Genomic DNA, 22,394 nt, shown 5'->3' with positions numbered 1-22,394 from the left:
CTTTTAAATTAAAATCCCTTCCTCAACAGCTCATTTTCCAATCTCCATAAGGCAGACAAACTTCTCCTCCATACCCATCATCTCACTTTCACATGCATTTTCTCCCAAGTCTCTAAAATTTTTCTTCCCCAAACCCTTCATCTCGTCGTTCTCTTCACCTTGTAAAACCCTGCGTTTGTGCACTTACAGAGTATGTATTTTCCTTTGTTGCCCGACAACCTTTTCCTACTTCTTTCTCCTTTTCAGTTACCTCATTGGCATTTACTCCCCTCTGCCTTTCTGAACACCCTTGTAAAGTCTGACAGAAAAAAAAATGTATTTATGACTTATCTTCTCAACCTGCAAGTCACTCATCTTCTCTGCCACGGCAAACTTCCCTCTTTATTTCCTAAATCCCCTTTTTTTCCTCCCAAACTTCCATATTCCTCCAACCTCTGCTCCTCTTGCACCCTCCACAACCTCTGTCCTGCCCCGGCTTCCACCACACATCTCAGAACCTTCCAGGAAAGCTGCTCCCAAACTCGCAGCCCAGCGCTCCCTCCTCTGCTACAGACCCAAAATCGCTCCCCAGCACAGGCTGAGGCCGGTCCTACCCTCCTGTTCGCCTCCGCGCAGGCGCACTGTGCGGAGCGCCAAGCGGGGCGCGGGTCCCCTCCCCAGGCGCCGGTTGCTGCCCGCCGTGCCCTCCCTGCCGCCGGCGACCGGCCCGGGGACCCTCCGTCCCGAAAGGCGGGGAGACAGGGCTGCGGCTCGGGAGCGCAGAAGTGCTCGGAGGGAGTCCCCTGCACCTTCCATGGCCGGGCCCTGTCAGAGCCACCGAGCTGCTGCCCGTGGAGGCGCCCCGGGCGCCTGTCGCCAGTGGGAGGGCGGGAGCTGCGTGGCCGCCAGCAGTCGGGCGAGGAGGGAGCCGAAGCGCGGGAAAAAAAGGCTTCCTCCCCGGCCCCTCTGTGTCCCCGCGGCGGCGTGCGGAGGAGGGGGGACGGCACAGATCGCTTCCCGCCCCCTGCTCCGCCTCTTCGCCTCCCTCCGCCGGTTCCTCCTTCCCTCCTTGCCGCGCTGGCGAGGCTGCGAGAAGCGGCGCGCACCCAGCGGCCGGGGCTGCTGCCGCCGCCGCGCCCGGAGGAGGGAAGGAGGCGCTGCCTGTGGGGAGGAAGCTGGATGAAGGCTCGTGCCTGGGGGCGGGTTGGCCGGCCCCTCGGGCATGAAGGGGACCGCGGGGACTCTGCCCTGCCCCGCAGCCGAGCGGGGACACCAGGTAACCGCCCCGCAACGCCTGCCAATTCAGCACTGCGCCCCTTGCCCCCCGCCCGGCCCGCCTCAGGCGCCGGGAGAAGGCAGGCGCCCTCTGAAAAGTTACCCTCCTGGGGCGGAGGAGGAAGGCGGTGAGGCAGTCCGCGGTGTAGGGTTGCACCTCGGTGTGTTACAGACCTCGGCGAGACCCGCTTCGAGCTCTAGAAACTCTGGCGGGTCGCCGAGGCGGTGCTTTTCCCCGCGGGGTGAGGCGGGAAGGGCTGAGCCGTTCGTTCGTGCCGCTGGCATCCCCGCGGCTCGGCGGTGGTGCGGGTGCCCGGGCTGCGGCCGGCAGAAAAGTTTCCGGGGGGGTTGAGGGGCAGAGGAGACGCGGGAGAGGATCGGCGCGGGAGGTGAGCGTGGGGCGAGCTGTGCGTGGGGAGGGGCTGCAGGGCTGCTGCGGGTGGGCAGCGGGTGCGGCGGCCGCCCTTGGCGTGGCGGGAGCGGGGCTGCCAGCAGTTCACCAAACTTCTCTCGCGTCCTTACTTGCCATTCGTTACAGAGAGGTGGGGTTGAGTTATCCGTAGAGGTGTAACATTGGCATCTTTAATATCACATTTTAGTCTTCTGTGAAATTTTCTTACCTTCTTGTGTCGACGTGGATATGTTTAGGAAAAGAAAACAAACAAAATCTTACCAGAAAGAAATGCATAGCAGCGCACCTGAGACTTCAGTATCTTGTGTTGTATGGCGTAACTGTAAATGCACTGCTGTTCTTGTCGAATCACACTGTGCTGGGGCTTTTTAACTGAACGTTTATGGATTAAGTATAACCTTTTAATAAAATATGTGGATTATCATTAACACTGTTGGAGATTAAATCCCACTTTAAATGTTTCATAATTATTTTCTTCCCCCTTTGCTCATCGTTTACATAAAAGACAGTAAGATTCGTATATTTTTTATTAGCTGTCCTAAAATCATTTAAGGATTAAAAAGTGAACAGGATGCCCCACAGAGGTTCTAGGTACCTTTGCTACAAAGTGAAAAAACAACATTGAACCACCTTAAAGACAAACAAGAAATCTATGCCTTCAGAAGTCTCCTTCCTTACCAGCCCGAACAAAGAAGTGTACATTGAAAACTGCCTTGAGGGTGAAAAGATTTACGCCATTTCAAATAAGGCGAGGACCCCCTCATGGAGAATGTTCTGCCTTGTTTAAATTGGAGGGAATCTACCTTAAGAATTACCAGATGCGGTTCTGTTTTACTTGCAAATTTTTGAGTACCAAGGCAATCCCACAATGTTTGTTCCAAAAGCCAGAGGAAAAACTTAAATGCAGTGAGCTTAATTTCATTAGGTCAGAAGAGCATGTATAGCTCTTTGAGTTTGGGGGTTTTATTACTAATATAACAAATTTGGAACCAAATTTAGGGGAGTATTCAAAAACAGGCTAGATTGAGCAACATACATCTGTTACTGCAGATGCTTGTTCATTGGACATTGATAAGGCACCATAATTATGGTGATTTTCCTATTTGGACTTTTCTTAATAAACAAACAGTTGTTTTCCCAAATAAGGTCTATCACAGTTAATGACACAGTGCAGCTTGGACACTACTTTATGCTACTTTTTTTTTATTAATGCACTTTTATATTGCATTAAGCTGGGAGAGGGCTGAGGGCTGAGAAGTATAGGCATGTATAAAACTTGAAATGCTTCCCATTTTTCTGTGTGTTTTGTTCTTCAGATGATTTTTTTTTTTTACTGTCAGCTTCAAATGTAACACCTCTCTGTACTTTCATGCAAGTGGCAGATTTTATTAAACATGTGAAACAATTTTCTGTTGTAAAATGTTCTGTGGATCTCACTTCCTTAAAAAGATAGATATGACGAGGGAACTATCATTTTTCTTGACAGCATGACAGTTAAAACTTGGTTTGCATAGGAGTGAGCATGTGTAGTGCATGAAAAGGAGATGTCATTCTAAACTGTCATTGACTAACTTTTCAACTCTTTTTTTTTTTGTGAAAGTGAATATATTGCTTGTAAAATGACTGCTAGAATGTAACTAAGAGGTAAGAAGGAATTAATGTAGCGATGATTTAAGATTTTGAGTACAGTTTTAGTATTTGGATGCCTGTAGATTTAGTGCTCAGTTCTGTAAACAGCTATTTGAGTTAATTTTCTTCATATTGGCATCTCAGTTAAACTCACAAAAGTACTGTTGATGCAGCAGTGCTTAAGCTATGCAAAGGTGGAGTGTGGAGTTTTGCTTTTTTTATAATATCCTGAAACAAAATGCTTTGTTTGCTGATAATTTTCTGTTCTGATAGCTACATACAAATTGGACATGTTATTGCAGTTAAAAGCTGAGCTCGTGTTAGAAGTCAGCAGCTTAAATGCAACTGTGTGTCAAACAAATGTTCTTCTACAGCATTTGAAATCTTAAGCAATGAAAATGACCAGGTGAAGCGAGGAAGGCATATAAAATGCCATTAAGGTATGGAAGTGTGGCAATTTTAGTAAAAGGGGGAAAAAAAAGATAAGGAGTTGAGGATTTTTTTGGACATGAACTTTTGCCATAAAAACTAAATTACCGGATTTTGAAGATAATGCATACCTTGAGGATTTGAGGTAAAGGTATACCTGAACAAACAGTTGAGGTATTTGCTTTTACCTGGAAACCATGCTTGCATATACAGCATTTTTCTTGTAGTTCTGTTTGCAAACCTTGTATTGCTATACTTTAAAGCCTTCTCTTGAAGGCTTCTCTTGAACCATGGTAGAAAATTTGTTGCTTCATTGTTAAACTTGTCTTGTCTGGTTAGACTAGGTAAAAATAATGGTGAAGTGAGTGTTTCAGTAGAAGCAAGAGACTGATACGAAGTAGAATACTGACTAGAGAAAATTCCATCTTAGTTACAAGTTCAACACCCAGGCACTGAGGAGTACGTATTACACATTTGTAGAAAGTGAGGGCTAGCTTTTGGGAAGGGATTCCTTCTGATTGCCACAAACAAGTAGTATTCACGCAGAATGAGCGGAGTGAGCTTTCACTTTGTGTGCCTATTCTGGGTGGTTTTCCCTGTCTTCTTTTACATATCCACTCAATCTCCTCTCAACTGAAAGACTCCTAATTCTTTAATTTTTCCTTTTATGTTACCTTTTCTAGACCTCTGGTATTTAATATTTTTGCTGAATTCCTTTCACTTCTTCTGTGTTCCTTAGGTAGAGTACCCTCTATAAAAAATAAAGCTGTAGCCTTGCCAACAAGAAATATTCATAAAATAATGGGGAATAAACTGTAAAGATCAGTTTACACTTCAAGGCAGTGTGTTGTCTTTTGTGCAAGAATATTATATTGATGATTGCTTCCACCTCTTGGTAACTCTAACCACCAAAATACCATTTTGAAGAATAGCTACATATTATTTGTCCTTATCCTGTATTTTGTCTGTGGATTATTCTTAGCCAAACTATTTACCTTCCTGAATTGCATCTTAATTTTCTCCTAGTGTGAGGAGAAGATTTCTCCTAGTCTTCAGTTTAGCATGATTATTCTGAATTTTAGTCCTGTGTACCAGAACTTGGGCTAAACTCATGCTCGGATTTAACAAGTATTTGCTATCATTTAAGTTATTAATAGAGTGATAAATATATCTATCAGGACAGACTGGAGGAGCCCCTTTTAAGAAAGTCTTCCAGTTTGTTGATGAATTGGTAATAATGATTCTCTGAATATGGTTTTGTAACCTATTTTTAAAAGAAAATCAATGCAACAGATTTCAGTCCATAAGTACTATCTAAGTATATAAATATGGGTCTTACTGTATTTTGTTAACTATTATAAAGCCTGATGTAGAAGTAGTATGTATTTCTGTTATAAAGGTTTTGTTACAAGACATCACAGCTTTCAAGGGAAGAAGGTGCTCTTGAGGCCTCTAGTTAGAAATTCTTTTCAATACAATAGTTTACACTATACTTTTTTTCTGAATGTCAGGTCAAAATACTCCTAGGAAATGCACCTTGCCACCGTGTAATGGATACTATTTGTAACTGAAATGCTGTTCACAAGCCTCAAGAATGTTACCAAGGTAATGTAAGTGCTAGTTTTGCTTTCTAGTTTCTGACAATTTTAGATAGTAAATTACTTTATTAATCTAATAATGGCAAATAATATGTCAAATTACTGAGCTGTTTGATGAACTACTATGTTTGAGGTAATTTCTAAAGGTCATGCAAGGTTAACACTTATGAAAACATCGGAGGAAAACTACAAATAGTGTTAAAAATATGGCTCTCTGTTAGGAGTGTGTGTCCCTGAAAATCTTAGCAATCTAAAGTCTCATCACAAATTGTCATTATGTTAAATTTGATGTTAAATTTGATGTTAAATTTACCTGCTTTCTACTAATATGTGGAGATTTAGATTTAACCAAGTGATACTGAACATCTAATTATCTTTTTTGCCACTTCAGTGGAGAGATTCACAATGATGTTCCAAATTAATATATTAGTCAGTATTACTGTTGATTTAAGTCATATAGCACATATCAGCCTCTGAAACTGAAAAATTACTTTTGGAAATGGCAATATATGTAAATTGTAAAAAAAAAAAATAGCCAAATAAATTACTTACTTGTGGTTATGCATTAAGCATTCACTGCTTCTGAAGATTAACATTATAAACAATTCTGAAAACTTCATCATAACATGTGTGTATAAACTTGGAGAGATAGCTTCTATTTGTTTTCTAAGAGTTGATGTATAGAATTTTGATTTTGTATAGTGAACACCATTAGTCTTTGTTATAATAAAAAATAACTGGTAAAAACATGTTTCTCTGTGTTGTAGAAAAGTAGATAGCTTTTAGAACAGGAATTTTGAGGAAAAAGTTTCAAGAAATTGTAGAATGCGTACAAAACAAACACAGCCATTAATTAAAAAAATGCCAAATTAGCATATGCGTAAGTTTATGGTAAACCCAGCAATTTATTTTATTTCAGAAACAAGGAAATTCTTTACATAAGTATCTGACAATTTTCCCAAAATTTTCTTTGTTAATGAGGAATTGTAACCTAATTTGCAACATTATTTTTGAAAAATGTAATATGTGAAAAATCATAGGATAATACCATTTCCTTAACTTGATTTCTTTAGACACAACACTTCTTCAGGCTATGAAGTTTTGCATTAAGATTTTTGCTAGGAGATTAGAAGACGCTCGTATTTTTAATATTTATTTTTCACAGAGGTGCCATGCACATCAATAAAAATACTCAGTCTTTTCCTGGTGACAGTTTCAAAACCTGCAAGTATTTGAATCAAACACCATGAAAAGAGAATCAAAGTGGAACAATCTGACTGATTAAATACATTTTTATTGCATCTCCCTCTCCACTCTTGAAAACAAACTCCGCTAAATCACTGAGAAAGATGGTTGTAACCAGTTTTGAAAGGAGTACGGTAGCTGCCATAGCGGAAGTCCAGAGGTGGCCTGCCACCTCCTCCTTTTTATTTGAGCTGATGCTGGATTCTGAAGTCTGCTGTTCTTTACAAAGAAGGTTCAGTTTTTAGAAAACCATTTACTGTTTCTTGGCACCGGCCAGAGCTGTCTTTTGATATGAAGTGCAAGGTCATATTATTACTTCTCTTTGGACATTTATCGTTGGATGACCCATGTTCTTCATGGACCTAGAAGGAAGTTAAGAGGTCTTGTCAGGATCTTTTCAGGCATCTGACGAGTTCACTAAGCCTTACAGACAGTGGGATCTCCTCCTTCCCTTAGTTCATTGACTGACTAGTGCAGGGTCATCCCAGGAGGTTCTTTCAGTTGTCTTGCACTGACCAAAGCAATTAACAACCATTATGGTCTTGTCGCTGTGAAGAATGCACTCCTGTTCCTATCACTCTATAAAATTATTTGAGGCAGTTATAGACACCCATATTGTGATTCCATCAGATTTATTGTAGCAACCTGAAACTAGTGGGCATTGGTGGGGAAAAAACATTATGGTTGGAGAATTACTTCTGCATATGTGTATGATATATATTATAGTGTCTTATAAGTATGGTAGCATACATATTTCTGGTACTTCATATTCTCCAACTAACATTTTATAGTCAATTCATTCAGATGGCAGCTGCTTAAGCATTGAGTGATTATTCCTTCAGACACTGGGGCTTCCCTTTTCTGGCAGGTTAACCAAACGCATAACAGTATGCTTCTTCGCTTTTCCACGTCAGTCAAATTATGGATGCTTACTGTATAGACTGGGATTTGTCTCAGTCAAGATCAGTGGTGTTCAGAGAAGCAGTTGCTTCATTTCAGCATTTTGAGTTTCAGGAAGTCCAAAACGCATGCAAATTATTCTTACATCAACTTTAGGAATTGCTGATGAGAACTGACAACTCTTGATAGTATTGTGTACTAAGTAAACCAAAAAGCAAGGGGACAGGATTTTGTCAAGAAAACATGCTGTTTTGGTTATAGCACCAGTGAAATTAACTTTTTACCAGTTAGCTTACCCAGTTCCTCAAACTCTTCCAGATGAATTCAACAGGATTTCAAGTTTGTGTTTTTGGTTTGGTTTGGGTTTTTTAAATAATCGTACCTCTTTTGAAACTACCTGATTTTGGTAAGGGTTTTTTCCTTGCAGGATTTTACTTCCTCCTACTATTTTTGCCAAACTGGAAAAATTATATTTTGTCACATATGATCTTAAAGTTTTTGGAACCTGAATGATTCTATGATTCTGTATATTGGGCACTCCATCCATAGAAGAAATTGGAGATCAGCCAGTCTGGAAATATTTATAGCTAGATATCTGCAGTCAGTCTATTTCTTTAAAAAGGAGATTCTAGAGATTGAAAGAAAAAATTTAATTTAAAAGCCTAGAAAAATATGAAGCCAATTTTGTTGTTGAGCATACACCAGCTTTTCAAAAGAGCAGATATTTTTATGTTTGCAAGTGGAATGAGCTAATGGAAATTGTAGAAGTTTTCCTCCATACCAATAAATGTTATAAAAAAAGACCATAGATCATTTGAATTTGTTGTTTTTAAAAAAGTATTCATATATTTGTGATGGTTTAGCCTGAGTTACCACACAGCTTCTCGCTCACCCTCCCCCTCCCTAGCGGGAACGGGGAAGAGAATTGGGAAGGCAGGAAAACTGGGTTGAGATGAAGACAGTTTACTAAAATAGCAAAAGAAAACTACAATAATAACAGAATATGAGGATATTAAAATATACAAAATGAACAATGTATGTTTTCTCACCACCCGATGTCCCTAGGACCAATACAACCCGTCCCGTGCAGCAATCACGGAAACAAAACCGAGCAGCCAGCTAAAAAGGGGACCAGCAAGGTAGGGGGAACGATGCCAGTGAACGAAAGAGAAAGATGGATGCCAGGAAGGCAGATACCCGCCCTGGTCAGCCCCTACTTATATACCGAGCATGACATTTATGGCATGGAATACTCTCTTTGGCCAGTTTGGGTCAATTATTCTGTCTGTCTTTCTCCCAGCTTCCTGCATCTGCACATTAGCGAGACTTGGAAAGCCAGACAGTGTCCTTGGTCTCATTAATAACAACTCATATCATCAGGGTGTTTTATCAACATTCTTGACACACAAAATCCAAAACACACCAGCTACTGAGAGGAAAATTAACTCCATCCCTGCTGAAAGCAGGACAATATTCAAAATACAGTTGAAGATTTTTCTAAAAGAAAAGAAATGTTAATTTCTTTAGCAGTTTGTCCCAGTCAAAAATTATTTCCTTTGAGTGTTTTTACAGTTTTGCCTTAGGAAAAGGATAGTCTACTGTAAAGCATTAGTTTGCAGAAAGAAAGGTGAGAAATAGCGTCATTTCTGTTATTGTCCAAACAATGGTGCAAGCTATATGGCTCACTTCATGTGATGTGTGTAGCCACTAACTTTGTCATTGCAATCATAAAAATATATACATCTAGTTTTAGCACAGTACTTGATGCTTTGGCTTCAGCACCCAGATTCTTAAACAACTGAAGAATTATGAAGAACAATTTTGAGATTCTGTAGGGGAAGGAGGATTCTTTTCTTTTCTTTCAAAACTATTTCATGTTTTTAATAAATGATAGATTTTTAAGTGAAAAATAAATGCTCTAAGGGAGTTTCCACTTTTAACTGACAGAGCAGAACTACCTCATACTTATTTATAAATCGTTTGCTGGTTTTATGAAACTCACTTTCTGCTTTACATTGTCACCAGCATCAGCAGGAAGGATTATGAGCATCTTTATTCCAGTTATTCTATAATAGAAAGGATTCTGTTTAAAAAAACAGAAGACACTCTGAAAACCTCTTGATCACAGTGAAAGATTAATCTTAGCACTTCCTACCAGTTCCTCTACTGATTGTGAAAATCCAGATCTTTTGGTGTTCTGGACTTTGTGCACTTTTTTTCTGTGCTGGGGTTTGATCACTTTGGAGGACAAGGCACTATTTGTAAATACGAATTCCCTACAGAAGTCCTTTGTCATCTTGTTGTCTATTGTTTCCACTTTCTCTGTTTAAAGTTCTATTCTGCAAATGGTGTTTTTGTTTCTTGCTGCTGTTTTCTGCCTCCTCCATCACATATCTGCAGTGAGTGTATGCTTTTAAAGAGCTGCTTTAAAATTTAAAGGAGTGAGCTTTCCAAGTTGCTTTTACCAAATCAGATTGATATCTCCTTTGCTATCCATGAGAGGGCACTTACGTATATTCCTAGTCTATTTGTCAAAAGCTGCACTGTACCCACCTATTCCTTGACGTAAAATATGACATAGACCATTCTGGAATCGTGCCCTGGGAGATAATTGTTTGGGTTATCTCCTGACGTAAATGAAGGACACAAGCAAGAGAACTATCAGTGAATTTCCTCAAAACTATGAAAATATTTATTTCCAAAAACTCTCAAAGAGCCTGAGTTTTAGGAGAGAAGATTCTCTCAAAGGCAAATAGTTACTTAAAAACTTGGGAGGAGAGAATGGGAATAAATGGCTGGTTTTTAGCCCAGATGAGACAGATTGCCAGTGAGGTGTTAGGGTAAGAGATACTGGAACATACACTATTCAATGAACTTGTAAATTATTTGAAGACAAAAGCTAGTAGGAAGGTGAGAGCTTTAGTTGAATAATAGTAAATTAATCAAGGTAGTTGCTACTGAAACAGCAGCATTATTTCCTGGGCATGTAACTTTAATTCTCAATAGATTTTATGTGACTTCTCCTTGCTTTACCCCTTGCCCTTGGTCATCTGCTGTTTTTGAATACTGTTGGATCCTCAAAGAGGAGTACTGGAATTACTTGAAAATGTGCTTTCTGAAAATGTGGATTCACAGATCAGTGATGATCAGAAAAGTGAATGGAGTATTGTGAATTAGAATAGGAACCAAAAGCAATATAAAAATTATGTAATGGAAAAAGTGGATATTCTGTTAATTTGAATTACCATAGGCAGTTACAGTTATTCCATCTAAAAAAAGCTACGAGTTGCTAAACAATTCAGGGAAAGGCAGAAAATATGTCAAGAAGATGCTATACCTTCTTCAACAGATGATGAAACAGATTACAGCTCTTCATCTTATAAAAGAGGTGCTAAAAGGTAACCTGACAGAAGTCAATGACATTGAGTGGCATGAAAAAAGGTGAAGATGGGCTCATTATTCACCAATTCTCATTGTGTGATAGCAGTCAGTGAAATTATCAGTCAGCAATAAAATAAAACAAATTATTAAGTAATTAAGCTGTCAAACTCATTGCCACAGGATGTTATAGCAGGCATGGGTATAAAGGACCTCAAAGCTGAGCATTCAGATTGACGGACTGTGAGTTTGCTGGTAGCCATCAGGTGGAGGTGGTTCAGAGGCAGTTTCTAGGCTAGGAGGACTCTTAGTCTCAAGCACAGAGAGGTCGGAGAACTTGCCAATGCTGGAAGGGTCAGTCCTTGACCTGTTTCTTACAGTATTTTCATAAGCATTCTTTTTATCAGAAACAAGATAGTGGCTTGATGTACAAAATTTGGCTACCATTATGTTCAGCTGTATGCTATGGATGCTGTGTTCAACTGCAAATGGACATCTGTATTCAGATAGCCTTTTACCGGAGCCTAGTTAAATTACCTTGTCAAATGTAGTGTTTTAATTCAAGAACATTCAAAGCTTTCTTCTTGTTCAGTCTGTGTAGAGAAAGTTACAGCACAAAATTTAGATGGTCTGGATCACTTATTACTCCTTTGAACTAAAACATCATTAATAGTCATGATGTGGTACTAGTTGGTCTAAATACCACTAAAAAAAGGTGAAAAAAAAGCTGTAGTTTGGGGGAAAGGTAGACTCCTTCATCATTGCTTTTTCAAAGGTGGAATTACCAGGACTTCGTAGTCAAGTTTTGCAAAGAATTTACCCAAGATATCAATAAGGACTTTCCCTGTTCCAAAAGATTATTTCAGGTTAAGCATTGTAGACGTGCTTCGGTTCTTGATGCAACTGACCATTGCTTTGAAATCTAGGAAAATGCTATAATATTGTACAGGTCTTTATGGATTCTAATGCAAGGACATTAAGAAATTGAAAATGCAATTAAAGATACTACATTTTAAGAAGTATAGTTGGTTTCATGTTAATATTGAGCATTGCATGTTTAGGATTAAACAAGCAAACTTGAGGCTACTGAAATATTGAATTCTACCTTCTCAAAAGAAAGGCAAAGTCAACTTCACTCAGACCAGCAGTGAAACTTCCTCACTCCCCGCCCCACAAGTAAAATAACAGGGCTTCAGGGAAAACATATAGGTTTATGGGAAAAGGTCTTTTTTCTGTTCTTTAATAATACCCTTTTGTTAGCATATGCTGTCTTCTTAACAGCAAATTTGACTGATGGCTGAGAGCAAAATAGCAGCCTCATCAGACCTGCCATTTTAGGGGAAGTCATTATACTTCTGAAGCGTCTGCAGTAACCCATCAAGGTGGGTGACTGGGTTCTTAACGTTGTGTAATTATGATATATGTGTGATTCTGCTCTTTGTCCAGTTTGCATCTGCCTTTCTAATCCCAACTTAGAGACTCTTTTCATGAGAATAGCAATAGATTGTATTTTTTTAAACACTAGCCTTTGAGTAATAAAGGAAGGATGTATAGTTGATAAGGGAATTCTCACTGTCATTGCTTTCTTATTCCTATAAGTGAAGGTTAATCTGAAATCTGAGACAAATTAAATATCTGTATGAAAAGAAAACATGCCTTCCTCCCTCCCCTTACGTATGGTGCTCTGTATCTCTGTTGCCTTCTACTTAAACCTAATGATTGCTAAACTGTTCTCAGTTTTGGGATTATCGTTTCTTGTGGTAATGCATCTACGATACAGGGGATATTTAACACTTTTTCTTGGAATTGTTGCTGTGATTATACAGTGTCTCTTACACATTGGTTACTGAATTCTTTGGAATATTTTGAAGGTACGTGTAAATTGTGGCAACTCTTGTCTAGATCTGTATTCAGATTTATTTATTTTTTTTTATGTCTAAATGATAGGTTAACTTGCAGCCAGTTCAGTCATTAACCCAAAACCAGCATCTATTGCTATTGTTTGCTCAGCTGAGTCCAAAAATATGCTAATAACAAATCCATTCAGTCCCCCATTCCAACAAAAAATACAAATGTGCCTAAACATGCCAGTAAATTTGTGTCTCAGGTTGCTTATGTACTTGGCACCTGCACGTATGTCTTTGAGCATGCCAGACTTTTATCTGTAATGAATACAAAACTGATTGAAGACCTTATATTGCCAGATAATAATTTTTGGACATGCATGCTGATTCATGTGTTTCCTGTAGTCCCATCGTTAAGCTGGTGAACAAGTGCAGAAAATTTTTCTCATTTTTCCAGTCTGTGTTTCCAGCAGAGATTTGCTGCATTCACTCTTGGCGGGCAGGCTTACTTCAAGGTCCATGCCTATCCAGAAATCTGCTCCTCGTGCAAATATCCAAGAGTTGCAGCCATCTGTGAAATCTGCTTCTCATCTATCCATCATTAGGATTATTGATTGTACTGTCATTTTCAGGTATAATCTCTGACTCAGGGTCAGTCTCTTTACCATGAGCACTGCAGCTTCCAGCTCGCTATGTAAATGATGAGCCTGAACTCAAAGAGTCTTTTTGCACAGTGTGCAGAAAATCCTAATTAACAGCAGAAGTGAGTAGACTAAAATAATTTTTATGGCTGCATACAAAATCCTGTTTTCATTTAAATTGCAGCTCCATGAGGTTTTGGAATACCTAATGGAGCTATAGGAATACAGCTTTGGATGAGTTCACTACGAACGTACCTCACAGCTATGTCTACGATAAATTTGTTTTTCCCCGGCAATTATGTTTTTCTTTGTGTGGCAAAAAGTTCTAAAAAGATAATATAGATTTAGTAGTTAGCAGAAGACTGCTCCTCAGAACCTGAGCTGGTCTTGGCAGGTTGAGCTATGATGTGGTTTTTTTCTGTCTCTTACTTACAAATTGTGCCAATATAACTAATAACTATTTACAGGGGCTAAGGAAGTTACAAATATTTTTGACGTCTCATATGCAGATTTTTCATAGGGATAAAGATCCTACTGAAACTTCATCTCAAATATCAAGATATCTCTCAACCAGTACAACTGTCTGCGCAAACAAGATCCTTCCTGTGGATTGTTAACTTACTCTGAAGGAGTTTCAAACCCAATTTAAGCCTACTGAGACCTGCTAAAACTTTGGAAACATTCAAAGATTATCACACACACTGTCTTCGGTCTTGATCTGCAGAAGTGTTATTTCTGAGAAATAATCTTCCTGTCAATTTTTGTCCTATTTACCAGAGGAACAGCGTAATTGTCAGTATGCATATTTGTTAAATATTGTGCTTATGTTTGTAGCTGATAAAAAAAAAAAAAGGAAAAGAGTTCAAAGACTGCTTTTAAAGTAGACAATTAGGGCACAATTCAGTTGACTCAGGATGGGCGTCTAGGCCCTATGGTGTCCCATCTGTCCAGCAGTTGTTGCTGTAGAAAGACAGGAGTCTCCCATATTTGGTAGCTCCATGTAGGTGCCTCAGATGTTCTGAGGCACCGAAAGTACATTTCTTAGGCAACTGAAAAAGTCCTCCATTGACAGAGTACAGCTTTGCTGACAGGTACACATGTCTATGTAGATTATTAATTTTTTTCCCCAGTCTTGATGTGAATTGCACTCTGATTTCCCAAAGCCAAAATGATACTTCTTGAAAATTTTCAACAGCAAAATATGCATGTGGACATTAATTTGATTAAGAAGAAATTCTTGTTACTATGAATAAGAGCCATGATTTTGGGGAATGCATTGTAAAAAGGTATTTATGTGTATAAACACAGATATATTCCACATCTTGGCCTCTCTTCCCCTGTATGCTACCTCTAATCTTGTAAGTTTGGAATCTGAGGTCTGGAAAAAATGTATGTATGGCAATTAAAAAAAATGTACAAAAGCAATAGGTAGCCATTTCTTTCTTAATTCTCTTCCATTCTACAGTATTCTCCAAAGACAATGACTATATGAAAGCAATAAGTTAACAAAATCCATCAGTGTGAGAATATTTTTATTATTTTATCTGCAGTCATGTGAAAAAAAAAGGAGAAAATGCATACCTGACAATAAGTTGATTGACTGAAATTGATTGCAGTAACAAGCTGTCTCTGCAGTCGGCTGCAACAGACATCACACCGAAGTTGCCTGATCCAGTTAATATTTGGAGAGACTGCCATGACTTTCTCTGAGTAACTCTGGAAAATGAATTAATTCTTTCTGTTCATCCTTTTGAACAGCTTATTAATGCAGACATTATTCTAAAGGAGATGCTGGCATGTCTTTTCCTCCTCTTAGTTTTAGATGTAAACTCATTTAGCATTAAGTACATGAATTACATTTTTCACAATCTAGGTCTTTAATGAGGAAGAAAAATCATGAGATAAAATTGAGATGCTCCAGGCTTTTGTCACAAGAAAGCAATTGGTACTGCATGAGAAATAGGAACAACTGGTGATATCTTCAGTAGTCACAGAAGATTAAGGAAACAGCGTGATTCGAATAGAAAGAAAAGACACCTTTTTCTTGTAAAACAGTCTTACACTATATCATTATTCTCTAGAATCACTTGACAGGAACAAATGAGAATCGTAAACTGAAACTCTGTGTTGATAATAGGAAGAACACAACGCTGGTATGTAAAAATGTCTGAAAGATACCCAAAGCAGTTTCATTTATCTACTCATAATGGGTTTTGAAAACATAATAATTTTCTGATAAAGGTTCTGTGGAAATGGTATACTGTTACAGGAGGTGAAATAAGTCTCTTCTAACATTGAAAGAATGTCTTTATAGCTCTTCAAAGTTAGGGATCACACAGTAGCCTGTTTATCACTGGAGATAATCATATTGGCGGTTAGGGATAGGTATGTGCATAGAGGTGTGCACAGACATCTGCAGGTGTTTCAGCAATTATTCTGGAAATTGCTGGGACTATGCTGCCAGTATAACTCCGTTAGACACAGCAAGCACAGTGCTGTGGGAAGATGCGTGCACTACCTTTACTTATTGTTACTGGCATAGTTTTAACATGCTACACCAGGACACTATTAAACATGACATTATTCAAAGAGGACTCTTGGAACAGTTTATAAAATCACAAGACTAATTAGATAACAAATAAAATTCTGTATTTCTGAACATATGTATTTGCCAATATACCTTAAACTTCTGTGTTACATATTCTCTGTGCTGATAACTACTTTAAATTCAAGAACTACCTTCTACTGAGAAATGTTTGGGTTATTACGAAAAATCTAGTAAGAGATTCTAAAACTAGAGTTTGAGTTGGTAGTAGAGCAGCTGAAAATGGAAAAGTTTAAATTTTTTTCCTGCATTATATTTAGGATTTCATTATAAGTAATGTTTTAAAAGATCTATGAGGATCAAATGTTTAATTGAATGATGGTGACTCCCTATGAAAATGACATTTATGACACTCGTAAATGTTACAAAGTGCTTTGATGCTCATCCAACACAAAATATTAAAGTGGAAGTAGTTGAAATGCTTTTGTGTCCAGAGAAAAGCCGAGTTCCGTTTCCTGTAGGTAGACACCCACCTCTACAAACTGAGCAAATTAGTAACTTTGTTTTTCACAGTGGTTAAGTCCTACGATATTCACTATTCAGTCAAGAATTGAAATGAAGTTATTTTGGTGATACTGCAGGTTAGTACTGAGGCAGTAGTTCTGGTGGTCTGTGTTGACTTGTTATCTAAGCAAGACAATTTTTATAGCTTTCTAATTTTTAAGTAGTTCTATTAAATTTTCCTAGATAGTGTTGAAATTTCAGTAATTGTCTCTGCTCGTAAGATCGGGTAAAGGAACAAGCTTCTGTTCCAAACCCCTTCAGTTCTTAAGGAAAGTGGAAACTTCTCTATCAGTATTTGGTAGTAGCAAGTACTTTCCACCTACTCCTATAAAATACTGGTAGTCTGACTCCTTTCTGGTGGGATACTCCTGTTACTCTCTGTTCAGAGAGAAAAGATTTTAATACCTTTTGTTTACATAATGCTAAAATGACTGTCATTGCCTTTATGACTTGGTAATTTTAAAACTTGATTAATAAAAACTGCAAATGTTATTATATTGCCTCCTCACATGAGTTATCATCAGTCATCATTCGTACCTATACAACACTGCCCTATATTACTTGAGTAAATGGAGATGTTGATGGCATTAGCAGGTTGTCCTCTCAACTGTGTATGTTTGTATGTTATTTCGAGGCCATTGGAACATAATTTTCAATGGATTTGCTGGCAGTCAGATATTCTACAAAACACTTAAAGATTTGAGAACTTTGAGTTGAATTTCAAATTGTGTGTGGGAATGTACCTTTCCACTTAGCTGTTTCATCTTTTTTTTTTCTTTTTTGGCATTTCTGCCTATTTCGCTGTATACTGTCCTATTTAATTATTTGCAGTTGTCCTTGCCAGTGTGCTTTACTGCTGCAGATTGTTTCCATCTTCTCCACCCTTTCTCCGACCCTTCCTTTTGTTTGCTTCTCTCATCCTATTTCTTTGTTTATCCTCTGCATGTTGTTCCCTGACTTCATGCCTCTTACCTCTTATAAAACAATCTTATCACTTCTCTTTAGTATAGATAACTTTTTGTTTCTTTTCATTGCCTGAGCATAAGCCAATTGAATTTTGAAAGCTCAGTGAAAAGCTGCCTGGCCTCATTGCGTAGCAGAATTCCATAGTGAGCTTCAGTAACTGGAAGGAGAAACAGCAGAGGAAGTTTTCCTTAGCCTAGAGGAAGATTTCTCATTAAGTTTCAGGATCTGCAACTACTCATTGCAGATTAGTTTTAGGTAAGATACAGGTAAAACATTTTGTTATATGAGTTTTCTTGAGCTTTGACTTACTGAAGAGTCTATAGTATAGTTAGTATACTGTAGGAAATTAATACATAGTCTTCCTCATCATAGCTGTCATAAGAACCATGGGGTTTGTTTCAATGAATTTGATAGTTCTAAATTTTGTATATTTTTCTCCATTATCATTACTGAATGATAGTCTGTCTCACTAAGAGATCTTTGGACTTTTTTCATTACAGACATGTCTATTTACAAGCAAAAAAACCATTCTACTGACTAGTGCTTCTTGCCATAATTAAACAAATATAATTAAAGCTGTGGTTCTGGTGACTTACTGTTCTTGAATAGTTTACGTTTGTCTATACACACAACACCATTTCATGCCATTAGGAGTGCTTCGTATCTCTCAGAATTTAAATTTTAATAGCAAATCTAACACAGATTTGATGTAAATAAAGAGAATACCTAGTAATATGTTACTGAGAAGTTGATTAGACACTGATTATGTGTCTAATTTTATAATGAAATCACAATGTTCTAACTTCTGTAAATAACAGACTAAGTAGGGCCCAGCTTTCCAAGTGGATAAATCTCATAGCTTATTTAGTGACAGGAGACACTTCCCATGCCATGTAACCTTTTGTCCACTGGCAGAAAGTACACTGTTACTTAGAAGTGTCAGACTATATTGCAATCACGTAAGAATCCAATTATATTTTTTTAACTTTTCCTACCCTTTTTTTTTATGACCAGCCATGCTGAAATTGTAATGAGAATTCACAGGCTTACTTCAGCAGACAGATGGCAGAATGAGCATTTTTATAACTGGAATACTTCATAACTGTTCATAACTGCTGTCTTTTATCACAGGTCCTTCCTATTATCTTGTTTACCTTTAGCAAGGTGTGGCAGAATGGAATCTTGTAATATAGTAAACATTACCTCAGAATAACCTTCAAGGAACAGCCTCCTTCTTGTTATGTGTATATATAAAAAAATATTTTTATGTATATCTAAACACAGACACATATTTTTTAATAGTTTATCTGCATATTTACTTCTGAGTTAGATTTGCTGAATCATTTAGATATGTAATATTTCCTGGCTACACAAATCACTTTTTCACATTTACGTCAAACTTGAGTTGATAGTAACGTTAAGGTTGCAGTGTTTTTGTAGCTTAACCATGGAAGAACCATATGAAAACTGCCTGGTGTCAAAACAACTTGACCTTGCTTGTAATTACTAATCAAAAGGAATCCTAGCAAGTGGTTCAAATATTTCAACTGAACAAAGGTACCGTATCTTTGTTTTCCTTTATAGATGACAAACAAGGTCACAGTGACTGGCCAAGGGGAGGGCATTTACCAAACTTCTCAGGCCTAAATATTTCCCTTATATTGCTGCAAAGCTGAAAATAAAATGTTGGAGTCATTTTTTAAAAATATTTTTTCCCCACTCCAGTAGTATTAGGCTTACTGTAGACTTCCATGTGTCCTACTCCAAGTACTTTGGAGTGAGCTGCTGCCATTTAAAAAAAAATTGATTAGCTCTACTCCTGAACTCTTCATAAAAATCTTTGTGGGACAATACAGGGAAAAGGCTGTGGATCATTCCGTGATGGCTGTCTAGTTCCAGCTGCTTTTTCTGACAACTTATGGCCTTTTCTTTGGTGTGAGATGGCATTTACCACTGTGACAGGAAGTGGGTTCTTTGGTCCTTTGAAAATCAGCCTACTGAAAATGAGCCACCACCAGAAGGGCTTGTCCAGTACAGTGCTCGTTCCTTGGTTTCTGTCCCAAGGATCCTGAGGAAAGAAAGCACCAGAAGTGGATTGGCCTACTGTTGCTGGTACAGTTAGTTCATCTTATAGCCTGACACTGAAAGTTCTCTGGAAAAGAGGGGAGCTGCGAGAAGGCTAAGTATCAAGTGAATGATGCTCTTGCACTGCTAATCAGCAATTGTAAAAGCAGATATCTCACATGTTGCATAGGTAAAAGAACAAATTATGTGGTTGAGTTCACTGGAAGTCACAGTCTTACAACATATCTTACATATTTGTGAATATTATGTGTTTGGAATATTGATGTTCTTAAAATACATGACATCTGCTTAAATTATTATGAGAAATTTTTTGTGTGGGATACATACACAGGTAATAGTGGGCATAATAAACATTAGCAGATGTCAAGGACGGGTACAGTGCTATGGTTCTGAGAGGGGAATACATGATCTTTGCAAATACATCACATGCCCAAGCTGTCATCCTGAAAAATTCTAGGTCGCAAACAAGTTGATGTAAATTTCTTCATAGTGATGTGTTTTGGCAGACTGTTGTCAGGATTTTATGTTAAGAATTTAAGTTGTATTTATGGGCTATGTTTCTTAAACTTCTTGAAAGATTTAAATACAAGTACCACAAAGAATTGCAATTTAGCTGCTACGAGCTAGGTAAAAACAAGCTAAATATAATCTAGTTCTTATTAGATTATAAGAAAGGAAATATTGTGTGTAACACTGAACTTTTTTTTTATGCAAACTTACAAAATATACAAAACCAAATACAGTCTCATCATGAGGACTTACCTTGCCAGTCATTGTGAAAAGGTATCCCTTTCCTCAAGGGTACTTCTTATTGGGAATATTTTGGGAGGCATTTGCCTGTGCTAAATAGGACCTATTGTGCATAATTCAACAGAACTTTAAAAATAATTTATGGCTCGATGTATAATGCGCATATGGTTAATGTAAAATAGACGTATATAGTGCAGTGGCTATAAATTTTACAAGTCCGAAATTCTTTCTCCAGAACAGAAGCAAAGAAGTTACTTTACACTGGAGAGTACTGAATTTTATTTAATATAACATGGAAAAAGGTATAGTTGATGAGCTATTTACCTTTTTGATCACAGGCTAGAGAAAGGGACAGGGAAGTGGGAAACCAAATGTGGAAAGTTACTAGCTGTTGGAGCGTACTACAGCTTCCAAGAGAGTGCCCTAACAGCCAGACTGTGGATTAATATTCCATAGGTTCACTCTCAGGCCAGCCTGTTCATGTGGGATCTTTGCGGCAGCAAAGAATGAAAGATTCAGATAAGACAGAGAATAAGTAACAGGGCACCTAACAGTGTAGCATAATCCAAAAGAAGACTTCAGAGAGAAATATGTTCACTGACTGCACCTGTTCCTTGAGACGATTAGTGGGGACTGGCTCATGTCCATTCTTCTCAAGCCTGAGACTCTTTGGAGAGATAAGTTGCATCCCTTCTGTGTATAAGCGGGAGTGTACTATGGTGTGGCAGCTGCTCCAGAAGACTTCAGACTTTCATACAACATAGACTTCTTTATTCTTGAGCTGCTTACCTCTTGGATGCCTTGTGATGACATCGGCATGTTTACACAAGCCGTTGGTTTGTGGTCATTGTCTAGATGTGATGTTGCTGTAAGTGTCACTATTGGTGAAATGAATTATTCCTTTTCTCACCTTAACATAAAACAGAAGACTCAGAAAGATGTGTGGGATGCCAGTATCTCCAGTGCTGTATTTTTGATAAATTTTGGAAATATTTTTGCAAATTCATCTTGCACAGTAGTCTGTTTTTGACAGTGGCTCACAACAAGTGCCTAGGCAAGAATATAAGGACAGGAAACATCAAGAATATTCCCCAGAATATTTTCTTGCACTCTAGCAATATGTATTTCAAAAGTTACTCAGTTTTTGCAAAACCTGAGCTTTATTTGCTGTGAATTACATGGCTTCTGGAGTTGTGGTGAATGGCAAATCTAGTTTGATTTTCTTCTGTAACCCCTACATCTACAACCTCAAATATTCAGGACCTCTCACAGGAGCAATGGCAGCCTTGTAAAGCAGAAAAGAAGTGAAGAGAGTGATACTATGGCTACAGTTCTGTAAACAATTGCTTAAATTTTCCAATCTATCGGGAATCCTGTGACCAGCTGAAACTAGGTTAAGAATGCTTCAAGTTCACACTCACTAATTCCACCACTCTGAGAATATGTCATCCTTATTATTTTAGCTGAATGGATGTGTATGTGTAATCGTGGATATATGTATATGTGTGTGTGTTTGTGTTGACGCGGAAGTAACGGATACTGCTGACGACCAATATGATCAAGCAAGTGCCAATTTATTGTTGATACATCCCGGTTAATATAGCCCTTCTAATTCCGTATCATGAGCAAGCTCTCTACTAATTGGTTAACTATATCATGCACGCGCTCCTAGCTAAAATATGATTCGTTAAGTCTCTATGTTCACGCGCACGGCTCTCTCCACCTGCACCCTGCTTCACGTTCAGCCCCCAGTCACGTATGCCAGCTGTTTTCCTTCTTCTCAAGGTTGCTTCGTTTACTTTCTCACAGGAAGCTTCATTACTTTCTCACAGGCGGCCTCATTATTTTCTCACAGGTGGCTTCAGTACTTCCTTACAGGCAGCTTCAGTACTTTCTCACAAGCGGCTTCAGTGATGTCCTTGAGGCCTGCTGCTCACAAACATAACAATTCCATTCGGTCTGGATTGTTCACTAAGTGCCCCTGGTACTCCAGGTATCCAACATGTTTGTATATGTAGATGTATGCATGTACGTGCGTATATATAAAATCAGGGACTTGCAGATTGCAGTAATGGAGGCAAGTGTTTAGAAGAGTGACAGATCAGGCCAGTTTTAAATTTTAAAACTGAACATTGACAAATTAATTAATTGACA

At 38.4% G+C, this 22,394-nt stretch overlaps 1 protein-coding gene across 3 annotated transcripts in view; it reads left to right on the top strand.

The window, feature by feature from the left end:
• Positions 1-1,081: 1,081 nt before the first annotated feature.
• Positions 1,082-22,394, top strand: part of SGCG (sarcoglycan gamma) — a 137,393-nt gene continuing 116,080 nt past the window's right edge. For all 3 annotated transcript variants that reach the window (XM_086739520.1, XM_086739516.1, XM_086739517.1), the window contains exon 1: positions 1,082-1,255. The gene's annotated coding sequence lies outside the window, so the exon portion shown is untranslated. The remainder of the gene's footprint in view (positions 1,256-22,394) is intronic.

This window comes from Chlamydotis macqueenii, chromosome 1, assembly GCF_036417535.1.
Source record: "Chlamydotis macqueenii isolate bChlMac1 chromosome 1, bChlMac1.mat, whole genome shotgun sequence".
Taxonomy (NCBI): domain Eukaryota; kingdom Metazoa; phylum Chordata; class Aves; order Otidiformes; family Otididae; genus Chlamydotis; species Chlamydotis macqueenii.
Note: the sequence above shows the minus strand (reverse complement) of the source record. Positions and strands in the feature narration are given on the sequence as shown.